Source organism: Loxodonta africana, chromosome 19, assembly GCF_030014295.1.
Source record: "Loxodonta africana isolate mLoxAfr1 chromosome 19, mLoxAfr1.hap2, whole genome shotgun sequence".
Classification (NCBI taxonomy): domain Eukaryota; kingdom Metazoa; phylum Chordata; class Mammalia; order Proboscidea; family Elephantidae; genus Loxodonta; species Loxodonta africana.
Window position 1 is genome coordinate 54268779 of NC_087360.1, and position 14113 is coordinate 54282891.

The following is a 14113-nucleotide window of genomic DNA, read 5'->3' on the forward strand; positions in this document are numbered from 1 at the left end:
TCCTGCTGTTTTAGTTATCAGTGGAATCCACTGGGTTCACTTGACAGTCTCCTTCTTGCGTTGACAGTAACTTTATATACAGTAAATACTTCTAAGTGCTACATTCTACCACTTCCTAGTATAGGCATGCTGACCACTTACATATTGAAAAAACTTATTTTGTTATAAGTTATTTTCCCTTTATTTCTCCTTTATATCACTATTAGTACATTATATTCACTTTTTAAAAACTTTTATTGTGCTTTAAGTAAAAATTTACAAATCAAGTTGGACTCTCATAAAAAAATTTATAAACACCTTGCTATATACTCCTAATAGCTCTCCCCTAATGAGACAGCACACTCCTTCCCTCCTCTATTTCTTTTCGAGTCCATTTGGCCAGCTTCTGACCCTCTCTACCCTCTCATCTCCCCTTCAGACAGGAGATGCCAACATAGTCTCATGTGTTTACTTGATCCAAGAAGCTCATTCTTCACCAGTATCATTGCCTATCCCTTGGTCTAGTCCAATCCCTGTCTGAAGAGTTGGCTTTAGGAATGGGTTCCTGTCTTGGGCTAACAGAAGGTCTCAGTCAGACCATTAAGTCTGGTCTTTTTACAAGAATTTGGGGTCTGCATCCCACTGCTCTCCTGCTCCCTCAAGGGTTCTTTGTTGTGTTCCCTGTCAGGTCAGTCATCAGTTGTAGCCGGGCACCGTCTACTTCCTCTGGTCTCAGGTTGATGTAGTCTCTGGTTTATGTGGCCCTTTCAGTCTCCTGGGCTCATAATTACCCTGTGTCTTTGCTGTCGTTCTTTCTCCTTTGCTCCAGGTGGGTTGAGACCAATTGATGCATCTTAGATGGCCGCTTGCTCGCGTTTAAAACCCCAGACACCACCCTCCAAAGTGGGATGCAGAATGTTTTCTTAACAGATTTTATTATGCCAATTGACTTAGATGTCCTCTGAAACCATGGTCCCCAACCCCCACCCCTGCTACGCTGGCCATCTAAGATGTCCAGTCTATTCCAGAAACTTCTTTGCTTTTGGTTTAGCCCAGTTGTGCTGACCTCTCCTGTACTGTGTGCTGTCTTTCCCTAAATAGATAAGATAAAATAGTTCTTATCTACTATCTAATTAGTGAAGACCCCTCTCCGTCCCTCCCTCATAACCAGTAACCATCAAAGAATATTCTCTTCTCTGTTTAAACTATTTCTCAAGTTCTTATAATAGTGGTCTTATACAATATTTTTCCCTTTGCAGCTGACTAATTTCACTCAGCATACTGCCTCCTGGATTCCTCCATGTTATGAAATGTTTCACGGATTCATCGTTGTTCTTTATTGATGCGTAATATTCCATTGTGTGAATATACCATAATTTATTTATCCATTCATCCACTGATGGACACTTCGGTTGCTTCCAACTTTTTGCTATTGTGAACAGGGCTGCAGTGAACATGGGTGTGCATATATAGGTTCACGTAAAGGCTCTTATTTCTCTAGGATATATTCCAAGGAGTGGGATTGCTGGATCCTATGGGAGTTCTATTTCTAGTGTTTTAAGGAAGTGCCGAATTGATTTCCAAAGTGGTTGTATCTTTTACTTTCCCACCAGCAGTGTATAAGTGTTCCAATCTCTCCACAACCTCTCCAACGTTTATTATTTTGTGTTTTTTGGATTAATGCCAGCCTTGTTGGAGTGAGATGAAATCTTATTGTAGTTTTGATTTGCATTTCTCTAATGGCTAAGGATTGTGGGCCTTTCCTCATGTGTCTGTTAGCCACCTGAATGTCTTCTTTAGTGAAGTGTCTGTTTATATCCTTTGCCCATTTTTTGGTTGGGTTATTTGCATTTTCGTAGTTGAGTTTTTGCAATGTCATGTAGATTTTAGAGATCAGACGCTAATCGGAAATGTCATAGCTAAAAACTTATCCTAGTCTGAAGGTAATCTTTTTACTCTTTTGGTGAAGTCTTTGGATGAGCATAGGTGTTTGATTTTTAGGAGCTCCCAGTTATCTAGTTTCTCTTCTGCATTGTTAGTAATGTTTTATATACTGTTTATGCCAAGTATTAGGGCTTCTAGCATTGTCCCTATTTTTCCTTCCACGATCTTTATCGTTTTAGATTTTGTATTTAGGTCTTCAATCCATTTTTAGTTCGTTTTTGTTCGTGGTGTGAGGTATGGGTCTTGTTTCACTTTTTTGCAGATGGATATCCAGTTATGCGAGCACAATTTGTTAAGCAGAGTGTCTTTTCCCCATTTAACTGACTTTGAGTCTTTGTCAACTATGAGCTGCTCATATGTGGTTGGATTTATGTACGGATTCTCATTTCTGTTCCACTGGTCTATGTATCTGTTGTTGTACCAATACCAGGCTGTTTTGACTACTGTGGCGGTATAATAGGTTCTAAAGTCAGGTAGAGTGAGGCTTCCCACTTTGTTCATCTTTTTCAGTAATGCGTTACTTATCTGGGGCCTCTTTCCCTTCCATACGAAGTTGGTGATTTGTTTCTCTATGTCATTAAAAATGTCTTTGGAATTTGGATGGGAATTGCACTGCATCTATAGATGGCTTTTGGTAGAATAGACATTTTTACAGTGTTAAGCCTTCCTATCCGTGAGCAAGGTATGTTTTTCCACGTATGTAGGTCTCTTTTGGTTTCTTGCAGTAGTGTCTTGTTATATTCACTTTTAAAATTATAGGTGAAAACTAAACCCATTATCATCGAGTCAATTCCGGCTCCTAGTGACCCTGCGGGACAGAGTAGAACCGCCCCATAGGATTTTCAAGGCTGTAAACTTTACAGAAGCAAACTGCCACATCTTTTTCCCACTGAGAGGATGGTAGACTTGAACAACCAACTTTTTAGTTAGTAGCCAAGTGCTTAACCACTGCACCACCAGGGCTCCCAAATTATAAGTATAAAACCCATTCCGGATTCATAGCAACCCTATAGGACAGAGTAGAACTGCCTCATATGATTTCCAAAGAGTGGCTGGTGGATTCGAACTGTTGACCTTTTGGTTAGCAGCCAAGATCTTAACCACTGAACTACCAGGGCTCCAAATTATAAGTATAACCCCAAAACCAAACCAAACCCATTGCTATCCAGTTGATTCCCACTCATAGCAACCTTATAGGACAGAACAGAACTGCCCCATAGGGTTTCCAGGGAGCGGCTGGTAGATTCGAACTTCTGATCTTTTGGTTAGCAGCTGAACTCTTAACTACTGGGAGAGGTTATATTATCTAGATCATATTATTTTTTTAATTTATCTTCATGGTAATTATGGGGCGATAAAAAATATTTATTTGCAATAAATAAATCATTGGTCCTGCAAAATTTTTTTGTGCAATCTCCAGCATCCTTTCTATCACCAAAGCCATATTTTCCAACTACCAATCCTTCTTCTTCGTTTCCAACTTTCAAATTCCAATCACTAGTAATTGAATTCCATGTTTGATCAGTTTCAGACATCGTAAGTTGGTAAAAATCTTCAGTTTCTTCATCTTTGGCATTAGGGGTTGGTGTATAAATTTGAATAATAGTCGTATAATTGATCTTTCTTGTTGTTGTTGTTAGGTGCCCTCGAGTAGGTTCCAACTCATAGTGACCCTTTGTGCAACAGACCAAGATACTCCCTGGTCCTGTGTCATCCTGTGTCATCCTCACAATTATTGTTATAGTTGAGTCCATTGTTGCAGATGCTGTATCAATCCATCTCTTTGAGGATTTTCCTCTTTTTCTCTGACCCTCTACTTTGCCATTAACAGTTCGACTGCTAAACAAAAGGTCAGCAGTTAGAATCCACCAGGCGCTCCTTGGAAACACTATGGAACAGTTCTACTCTGTCCTATAGGTTCACTCCGAGTTAGAATTGACCCGATGACAATGGGTTTGGTTTTGGTTTTCTACTTTACCAAGTGTGTTGTCCTCCAGGCACTGATCCCTCCTGATAACATGTCCAAAATTCCTCATAGGCATAAGGATATTATCTTATCACTGACAGGGTCGTACTTCAGGATAGGTCTTGAAATGTTCTTCTTGACAACCCTCTTCAATTTATCATTCCTGGTATAGTAGGCCATATGATTGTCTGATTCAAAATGGCCAATACCAGTCCATTTCAGCTCACTAATGCCTAGGATATAGATCTTTATTTGTTCCATTTCATTTATGACGACTGCCAATTTTCCTAGATTCATACTTCATACATTCTACATTCCAATTATTAATGGATATTTGCAGCTGCTTCTTCTCATTTTGAGTTGTGCCACATCAGCAAATGAAGGTCCCAAAAGCTTGGCTCTATCCACGTCATTAAGGTCGACTCTTCTTTGAGGAGGCAGCTCTTCCCCAGTCGTATTTTGAATGCCTTCCAACCTGAGGGGCTCATCTTTTGGTACTATATCAGACAATATTCCACTGCTATTCATATTCATTTATTCATAAGGTTGAATAGCAGTCAGAATTAACTCGAAGGCACTGGGTTTATTCATAAGGTTTTCACTGGCCAATATTTTTAGAAGTAGATTCCCAGGTCCTTCTTCCTAGTTTGTCTTAGTCTGAAAGTTCTGCTGAAACCTGACCACCGTGGGTGACCCTGCTGGTATTTGAAATACCGGTGGCATAGCTTCCAGCATCACAGCAACACACAAGCTACAACAGTACAACAAACTGACAGACAAGTGGTGGAAGTACAGCCAGAATGCTCCTTAGAAGCGAAGATGGCAAGACTTCATCTCATGTACTTTGGACGTGTTGTCAGGAGAAACCAGTCCCTAGAGAAAGACATCATGTTTGGTAATGCAGGGGATCAGCAAAAAAGAGAAAGACCCTCAATGAGATGGATTGACACAGTGACTGCAACAATGGGCTCAAACATAGCAACGATTGTGAGGATGACCCAGGACCAGGCGGTGTTTCATGCTGTTGTACGTAGGGTTGCTATGAGTTGGAACTGAGTCGACGGCACCTAAAAACAACAAAAAATATTTGCTGTGATAGAGTTGAAAACCACTAACCAACTCTCTCATATTGCATGTGAAGAACTTGAGGTCCAGAAAGGTAAAGCAGCTACTTAACCACAAGGTGAAGTGAGAGAGCTGTAAGCAACGTCTCCTGACTGCTAGTGCAGTAGCTTATCACAACCCCTCCCCTCTCAGAGAAAGGTCCATAGTCTACCTTTCCCACAGGTGGAGCCCTTAGTGTGAAGGCTCATGAAGGACCTCTGCCGAGGTGGGCACTGGGCAGGGTGATATCTATTATCTTTCATCTGCTCTATACCTGCTCTTTTTGTTTTGTTTTCTCATTATAGTCACTTGGGCAGATTCTGTAAGAGAGAAAGGAGATTCTACAAGGAGGATAGGTTCTTATTTCAGCCTTGTAGATGGTGCATTAGTTCTCTAGGGCTGCTGTAACAAGTTAGTACGAACTGGGTGGCTTAAACAGCAAAAATGTATTCGCTCACAGGTATGGAGGCCAGAAGTTCGAAATCGAGATGTTGGCAGGGCTGCACTCCCTCTGGAAGTTTAGAGAAATATCATTCCCTGCCTCTGGCAGCTTCTGGTGGCTCCAAGTGTTCCTTGGCTCATGGCAGCATAACTCCAATCACTGCCTCCATCTTCACGTGACTGCCTTCTCTATGTCTCTGTGTCTGCTAACCCTTCTCTTCTCTCGTAAGATACTTGTCATCGGATTTAGCACCTGCCCCCCGCCCCCCCAAAGAAAAATTCAGGATGATTTTATGTCAGGGTCCTTAACTAATTACGTCTGCGAAGACTCAATTTCCAAATAAGGTCACACTCTGCCATTTTGGGCAGACATATCTTTTGGGGGGACACAATTCGACCCACTACAGGGGGTAACTACTCATGACAACTACCTGTCCAGGTAAAGATTCAGACTTGGAATTGAGATTCCATGCTTCTTAGCTCCTGAGTTGTGGATTCTAAAGTCTATTCAATAATAAAAGTGGTAGAAATCATACAGACTTGGGAGACACATAAGCGTTCACCAGCTCCAGTCCTCATGTTATAGGCAGGGACTTGGAACAGAGAAGTGACTTGACCAAGGTCACTCAGAGGATTGGTGTCAGAGCTGGTACTCAGATCCAACTTTCTGTTTTTACAAGCAGTGCCATATTCTTTCCCCTGTATGGGGCTCAGCACAAGCCAAACCAAAAAAAAAAAAAAAATTGCCACTGAGTCAAATCTGGCTTGGAGCAACCTGCTGTGTGTCAGAGTAGGACTGTGCTCCGTAGGGTCGATGGCTGATTTTTTTGAAAATAGATCACCAGGCTTTTCTTCAAAGGCACCTCTGAGTAGAACTGAACCTCCAACCTTTTGGTTAGCAGCTGAGCGCATTAACTGTTTGTACTACCCCTTTCCATTAACTGTTTGTACTACCCCTTTCGGCTTCAGGCCATTGTCCATAAATATAAAGCTAGCCACTTTGCATGACCAAAGCAAGACTTCCCTGGCCTTGAGATTTGGGCACCAGCCCCTCCCTGATGCATCCCAGACCCACTAAGGGGCTGATAAAGGAGGCTCTCGCTAGTCCCTGGGGATTTACTAGATGCAAAAAACCAAAGCAAGTTCTTTCTCCCCCTAGGCTGTCTTTTCCTTCACAGACACTTGTTCCATATTTACATTCCATTTATGTTGCCTCTTGTTTATCTTGTTACCTAAGTACTTGGCACAAAAGTAATTATTTCGTTGCAAACGCAGCAGCAGCAGGCAAAGTTTAAAAAAAAAAAATGACTTTGACTCCAGCGAGGAATTGTATAAATAACTACCTCAATGGAGACAGGGGAAATTACTGCCTCATTCTCTGCCACCACTGCCACTGTCAGGAGCAGATTCGGGGGTAACATCTTGCCATTGTGTGGAGGAAAAAGATCATTTCTTAGCCAAGTGGTTTTTGCAGATCCTCACAATGCTGGAGCCTCTCTCCCCACACACTCCCCTCCCTCCTCCCAATTACCAGTGCAGTATCAATTCACATCGCACAGCATGCAAAGCAGACAGAAGGCAACTCCCTGCCGAGTTGCCATCCAGATAATTCTCTCTTTCATGCCAAAGCAAACAGTAGGGAGAAAAAGGGACATTTTTCCTCAGGGAAGCAAAAGTCAACTTCCTACCCCCAAATGGCACCTTAGATTAGGAAGCTGTCCCCAAGTCAATGCGTGCACACCTCCAGCTCCCCCCCTCCTGATGCTTACTAACAAAAACATTTTCATTAAATTGAGCCCACTTGACTAAGAGCCAAACAGTAATTGCAAGTTTTTGAAGACTAGGGGAAAGGAGAAAGGAAACGTGGGGAAATCGGCTGGGAGTTCAGAGGGAAATCAAGATATTTTCTCCCCCAGACCCTTCCTTCCCCACTTCCTCCCAGAAAGGCCAGATTAAAAGGGAAAACTGTGTTGCTCAATAATGTTTTTGATGATTGTGCTGTGAGAAGTCAGCTTCCCTGCTCTTCCTGTCTCATGGATCACACACTCACAGAAACACGCAGGCTGCTCTTTTCCCACCATCTCCTCTCCTCTCCTGTCCCTGCCTTTCTTCCTACACATTCCTGATCCCTCTCTTTCCACTAGCTCTTTCCTTCATTTCCTCTCCCTCCCTTTCTCCTTTCCCTGTCTCCCCCTTTTTCTGCCCAGCCCTCTCTGTCTTCTATTCTTCTAAGCAACCCAGGCCTTCTCCCACCTCCCTACTCCACTGGTGACAGCTTAGTTTTCTAAGGTGATTTCAAATCTCCTTTATCCTCCAAGCGGAAAAAATGGGGGGGGGGGGGCTGATTGAGATCTCTGGCCTACAGTGGGATCAGGTGGTGGGGCTAGGTGGTGCAGGAAGAAGGACTTAGAGAATGTAGGTTGCAGTGGGGAAGCCAGCTTCAGGACATGGCTTCTCAACTCCAGGCCTGGCTCAGCTCTGCCCTCCCTTTTCTCATTAAGCTCAGAAAGTCTTAAGCTGGCGCTCCAGTAGCCATCATTTGTCACTGTGATTGGGGCACTGGGTGGGTGGCAGAGAGGGTGCCTGCTAGACAAGAGAACTATTGTGTCTTCATAAGAGAGCTGGAAGAGAGAAAGAAAAAAGAAGGGGGAGAGAACCCCAACAGGAAATATGGACAAGAGAATTCACCCCTTTCTGCCTCAGTTTACTTATCAGTAACATACCTGGAGTGAGATGGAAGAGGAGAAAGGGAGAGGAGAGCTAATATCATGGTTTCTGTCCATTCTCGAATTCCCTAGATGTCTTCAGAGGTTCTTCATGGGAGAGTTAGCAGCTTACCAGAGCTATCACATCCCTGAAAATGTCCCTCATAGCAAGACTATACTTCCAGACTCAACCTTTACCCAGACAAGAGATGTGCTCAGATGAAGGGATGAGAAGGAGAAGGTGGGCACCTTTTGTACTCTATCATTCACTCCCAGAGCTTGCTTCAAGCTACCAGAGCTATAGTTGCCAGAAAGATACCTTCTCATTGTTGTTAGTTGCTGTTGAGTAGGCTCATGGTGACCCCACGTACAACAGAACAAAACATTGCTCTGTCCTGTGCCATCTTCACAGTTGTTGGTATGCTTGAACCCACTGTTGCAGTCACTGTGTATTTTGAGTGCCTTCCAACCTAGGGGGTTCACCTTTGAGCACTACATTGGATAATATTCCATTGTGAGTCATAGGGTTTTTATCGGCTGGTTTTTGGAATTAGATCACCAGCCCTTTCTTCCTAGTCTGTCTAAGTCCAGAAGTTCTGCTGTAATCTGTCCATCATGGATGACCCTGATGGTATTTAAAACTCCAGTGGCACAACTTCAAGCATCATAGCAACATACAAGCCACCACAGTACAATAAGCTGATAGATGGGTAGTGGAGGAAGATACTAGGGATCAGTTATTTGACTTGGTCATCTACCTGTACTGTCCTCAAGCTCTAAGTTTATCCAGTCACTGCCCTGTCACTGTCTCCCCTCCCACCATTTGGGATGTTCTCATCCCCAGTCTTCACACCCCTCATATCCCTGGTGGCTCTCCCTGGAGATCCGGGAGTTTATCAAACCATGCTAGTTTCCCATCATGACCAGGCCAGAGCACAGAATGAGGAAATCTCTGGGCTTAGATCTGGTGGCCTCCCTTATTACCTACAGTCTTGCTCAGATACAATGTCCTCTTGTTTAAGATGGGTACAATAAGCTGAACTTTCCTTCCTCAAAGAGTTGGCCAGATCAGGCCTCTCCCCAGGCTAACCAGGTTTCATGAACAGTGGTAAACTCAGCAACTTCAGAATATATGCTTTCATCATTGAGAAAAATAGCATTGATGGATATAAAGAAACTGGGTGGGGGAAATTACGTGTGTGTAGGAGGACGGGTTACAAGATCATATGAAGAGAACTAAGAACAGATTAAAAAAAAAGAAGAAAAAAGGAAGGAGAAAAAAAAAAACAAAGAGCAAAACCAAGACATAACAATTTGAAAGTGAAAATCTGAAAGAATGGGAATATCGTGGTTTGATGTATAACTTACGGAGAATCCATGAATAGAAAAGAGAACTGGGCCCCCAGGGACATGTGGAGATTATGATACTCCCAAGCTATCACATGTGCCATTCTGCTGTTCGTTGCAGTGGAAAATGATTAAGAATATCTTGGTATTAAAAAAATAATAATAATATAAAGTCTTTATTGACCTGTCCCTTTCCCCAAAAAAGAAATGTCACTGCCAAGAGAAGTACATTAGTGCCAATGAGAAGCATGTTATTGCCAGTATTGATTTTTAAAAAAGTGAAGCATTTGTAAAAAAAAAAAAATTTTTTTTTTTTTTTAATTTGTAGATGAGTTTAATTGTAAGTGTGTAAATAGTGTATTTCTGTAGATAAATGGAAACTGGTGAAATTTCTAAGGTGCTGTCTTTTTTTCTTGGGGCAGGTGGATAATTACCATTGTGTCTGCAATGCCATTTCCAAAACATGTTTAAATCTAACCGAACATGCATAACCTTTTCTCCAGCCAGCTTTGGCCTCCTCCTCTTTGTTCTCCTTTCCTTGGGGAGGGTGTTACAAGAGCTCGTGTGAGCCTTGGTGGGGATGGACCTTGCCCACAACAGAAGAATAGACCTGTCCAAAAATGAGCAGGGAAAACAATAACGACAAAACTCACCATCTAAATTAATGCCTAGTAAGAATGGAGGAGGAAAGAAAAACTCCAGCTTCATATGAAGAAATGTGTTTTCCAGACTGGCTAAATGAAGCTTGTGGTATTAAAGGCGTAAATCAACCACAGGGATGTCTAGGTTCTACGTGGGCAGGTCTGCTTATGAGGCAGAAGCCTTCTGGAGTCAGATTTCCAGAAAAGGCCATAACTGTCCCAACCTGAGGCAATGGGCTGGCTCCCCAGAGGCTGCCTGATTTGTGGCTCTGCTGGGTGGAGTTAAAGAGGTCGAGACGATGTTGTTTTCGCCTGGCACATTCCACCACTTCACTGCTCTGCTTTCAAAGGCAAAATGGCCCTTAGGAAAGGGGAAAGGCCCCTTTTTCAGAAAATCAGTCACTCAACACCCTGTGGAGCACAGTTCTACTCTGACCAACATGGGGTCACCGTGAGTCAGAATTAATTCAAAAGCAACTGCTTGGTTTTTCATCATTCTGGAGGTTAGGTAGGACCCAGGACTTGTCTACAGTTGGCTCCTGCCTCTGCTTCCAGCAAATGCCATCTGTTATCACTGTGTTAGGCACATGCCCACTGCTCAAGCCCTTCCCCCCACGTGTTCCTTTGGGTACTAACCCTCTCCTGATGTTCTGGGCACTCCTTATCTGCAGAGTGTATGACCAATTCCATGGGATCCACCATCCCTTGCATTTGTCAGAAGGAGCCTTCCTTGGTGGCGCAGTGGTTACCTGCTGTCTTAGTCATTTAATACTGCTATAACAGAAATACCACAAGTGGATGGCTTTTAACAAAAAAAATTTTATTCTCTCACAGTCTAGTAGGTTACAAGTCCAAATTCAGGGTGTCAGCTCTGAAGAAAGGTCCTTGTCCTCAACCTTCCCCTGGTCAAGGAGCTTTTCGGGTACAGGGACCCCAGATCTGAAGGATGCACTCTGCTCCTCGTGCTGCTTTCTTGGTGGTATGAAGTCCTCAACTCTCTGCTTGCTTCTCTTTCCTTTTATAAAAGGTGGTGCAGGCCGCACCCCAGGGAAACTCCCTTTACTTTGGATCAGGAAGGTGACCTGAGTTAGGGTGGTATTACAATCCCACCCTAATCCTCTTAACATAAAACTACAATGGCAAAATGGAGAACAACCACACATGGCCTAACCAAGTGGACACATGTTTTGGGGGGATACAATTCAATCCATTACACCCGCTCAGCTGTTAACCAAAAGGTTGGCAGTTGGAACCACCAGCCACTCCACAGGAGAAAGATGTGGCAATCTGCTTCCGTAAAGATTACATCCTTGGAAACCCTATGGGGGCAGTTCTACTCTGTCCTACTGGATTGCTGTGAGTAGGAATTGACAGCAATGGGTTTAGTTTTTTTTTTTTTTTTTTGGTTTTGCATTTGTCAAGAACGTAACTACTGACTTGGGAATCCTATACAGGGAAAGATTGATGACTGATCTCCCTCTGCTGTGCTGTTGCCCTAAAAGGGGAAATTGGGTGGTCAGCACACAGGCTAGATAATTGAAGGTTAGAGTCTAGAAGCCATTCTCCTCCTCGTTATTGTGAGAATTGGACGACCATTTCCTTCTCAGAGCTTCAGTTTCTTTATCTAGGTAGTGAGTGGGTTGGGTTGTAAATGATCTCTCAGGCCCTTTCTAGTCCAAGATTCTCAGGAGTTACATTCATACTCTTCCAGCCAGACTGATATTTCGAAAATAGTGGGACTTCCAAAATTGTACACCATAAATCATACTCAAAAGAGCCACCAAAATAAATGAAACCGATAACCTTTCCTTTTCCTTGGAATGCCCTGTCTATACGATTCTGTTAAAAAGAACCTGGAATTCAGATCCAGAGGGATATAGACTTGAACCTCTTACAAGCTGTGTGACCTTGGGTAAGGTATCTGAGATACTTCATTTCCTTGATTTTTAAAATGTGTGACCTCTAAACAATGTGATGAAGAGTCGGTGGGTTGATATACCTGAGAATGCCCAGCTCTGATCCTGCCATTTAGGAAGTGGTTAATATATGCTCTTTTCCACCCTTCTGCTTGGATGGCTTTCTTTTTCCCCAAGCAAACTGTTCAAGTAAATCACTCAGGAGAAGCCTGAGCATTGGGGTTCAAGAGAGGTCTGGACCAGCTGTGCCCAAGGGCTGGCTGTCTCCATTCATTGTGTAATGTGGGATAAGGATAAGGACATGCTCAGGGATTTGGCGGATGCCCCAGGGGCTGGACAGTAGGCTGAGCAATGACAACCTGCTCCTTCACAGGACTGGTTAAAGAGGTGGAACATGGAGGGATAAAAGTTGTCATCAAGCAGTAGGTAGGACTCAAAAGGGGGGTGGTTAGATGATAAACAGAGAGAGAGATAGTATAGATAATTAGACAGATAGATGATTGATAGATAATGAATAGATGAATAAACAAACAAATGAACAAATAAATAAAATCATCTCTAACTCACTTCTGCCAGGTAACAGGCCTACTCCCCAGGTTGGATTGACATGGGGCTACAATTCTAATCAAAAGAGTTAATGACCTTGACAACAATGATATGCAATCTGAGAAACACCTGCATTCACCCATTCACTCACAGTCACTCACTAGGCTCTTCCTATATACCAAGATAAGGTGATAAGCAAAATGACAAAAAAAATTCTCTGTCTTCAGAAAGCTAACATTCTAGTAAGTGGAGATACACAAAGAAGTAAAAGATATAGTATCTCAGGTAGTGAAAAGTGCTGTAAAGAACAGTGGGAAGGCATGGTAGGGAGTATCAAGGGGATAGGGGATGAGAGTGAAGGCCATTACCCCTCCTCCCTTAAAGATGTTTGAAGATTACTCTCCAAGGGGTGGGGAGGGGGCCATTCTGGCCTTCTTGTGGTGGCTGGTATAAAGAATAAAAGACCAGTGGTCCAGAGAGTAGTAGTGAGGCTATGAGTGTTGGAGGAGGGATAGAGAGGGACAAGACTTGCCCAAGCCACTTAGAGTTCTGAAGCCACCTCTTCATTCCTGCCAATGGTGATGAGGAGGCTGGAGGAGGGGCCATATGATCCAGAACACACACAGACTCTCAGCTCATCTGGACTCCTGACATTTCTTCCTGCTTTCACATCATTTATCAATCACTTTCTATATTCTAGGCACCTTTCTAAGCACCCGAAGTTCAGAGATGAACCAGACAGTCCTGGCACTCAGGTGACTCACAGTTTATGGGGAAGAACAACTGGCACCAATGCCAAGAGAGAAGTGCTAGAGGGGAGGTTTGGACCATGCAGAAGGGAAGACTGGTTCTATCTAGTGGAGGGGATGAGCAAATGGCTCACAGAGCAGGAAATCCCTCAGCATGCTGTTTCCCTGAGCAGAGGAAGAGAGGTGAGAGGGCATTCCAAGCAAAGGAGGTGGGTTCCCAAAGGCATAAGCAGTGTTCAGGGAATTGTGAGAGGTCAGAGGACAGGATGATTGGACTTTACCTGGAAACGAGCCTGAGCCCAGTCCAAGGATAGGCTTCTGTACCATGTTTTGGGGTTTATTCTGAGGACAACAGGAGAAAACAGAAGGCTTTAAACCTGAAGATCCACTTGCATTCCAAACCCCAACTTCTAGAAATACTAACTTATCCCAACAACTTTCCTCTGTCCGTTTTCCAAGTGGCTTCTGAGGAGAATGGGCACAGATCCACTTAGTAGGCCAGGGGGACAGAAGCCTCCAGCAGCCCTGGCCCCTGGTTTCTGATTTCATCATTTTACCCTCAATCTGATGGCCTGGAGAGTTTATGGGGAAGCCCCTGGAGTTTATGAGACATGCCCCCACAATTTAATTACCTGCAGCAAAATGAGAGAAGACTCTATAAACATTGGGATTTATAGGCCCTCTGCGGCTATAGGTCACCTCTGATGCAATAACCTGTGCCATTTCCTGTAAGAGAATGGCTTCATTTTATTGGTCCCATACAAAATTTATGCTC